Raw genomic sequence first — 779 nt, forward strand, 5'->3', positions numbered from 1 at the left:
GCGCTTGTTCCTGTTGGTGTCGTCAATCTGGCAACCTGTGTGTGCGTCAAGTCTGAGGAGGAGGGGCCGGTGAAAAAACACTCTCCAATATTTTTAATTTGGACTGCAATGCCTAGTTCAACCACTAGGTATGCACTAGCTCAATCCTACATACAGCACCTGTGTCTGTTTTGAATTAAGTTTCATATACATTTTTTTTTTTACATGTTATTGTATATATTCTCTTCTCTCTTTTTTCAGTGTTGATTGTAATCTGATTTTGTAAGTGATCAATCTAGCAGTCATTCTAGATCTATGATTTATCATGTTCATAACATATAGTGATTAGTCAATAATCACTGACGAAAAATAATGATTCTTCTTTTTCTCTCTTTTGCTTGTTTCAACAGGAGCTAACTACACCCCAAAGGCTATTTTAGGAGCCACAGCACTGAGCATCTTTGGCTTTGTAAGTATGTTTTAACTATCAGACACAGTATGTGACATTAGATTAACTGCAGCTATGACAGAAATGTTTTAATATAATAATAATTAAAGAGATGTTTCCCCACTGGATGCAACAAATGCCTCGTTTATAATGGATTTTAATTAGGGATGGGCGTATCGATCCTAAGTATTGATATATCGATACTGACACAAGTATCGAAAGTATCGATACTCAAACAATAAATATCGATACTAAGGTGTATTTTATTTACCAATGATTTTGTTAATTTAACAAAACAAAACAAAAAATGCGTACAATATGCATTGAATTGGACGAATAACCTTTGTTAGCG

At 34.3% G+C, this 779-nt stretch overlaps 1 long non-coding RNA gene across 1 annotated transcript in view; it reads right to left on the reverse strand.

Annotated features, from left to right (window-relative positions):
- The window catches only part of LOC107695998 (uncharacterized), a 21,508-nt gene extending 21,059 nt beyond the window's left edge, over positions 1–449 (reverse strand). Inside the window, exon 1 of the long non-coding RNA XR_001635050.1 lies at positions 388–449. This is a non-coding gene — a long non-coding RNA (uncharacterized LOC107695998). The remainder of the gene's footprint in view (positions 1–387) is intronic.
- Between the last annotated feature and the right edge of the window lie 330 nt (positions 450–779).

Source organism: Sinocyclocheilus anshuiensis, unplaced genomic scaffold, assembly GCF_001515605.1.
Source record: "Sinocyclocheilus anshuiensis isolate Anshui unplaced genomic scaffold, SAMN03320099.WGS_v1.1 scaffold899, whole genome shotgun sequence".
Lineage (NCBI taxonomy): Eukaryota > Metazoa > Chordata > Actinopteri > Cypriniformes > Cyprinidae > Sinocyclocheilus > Sinocyclocheilus anshuiensis.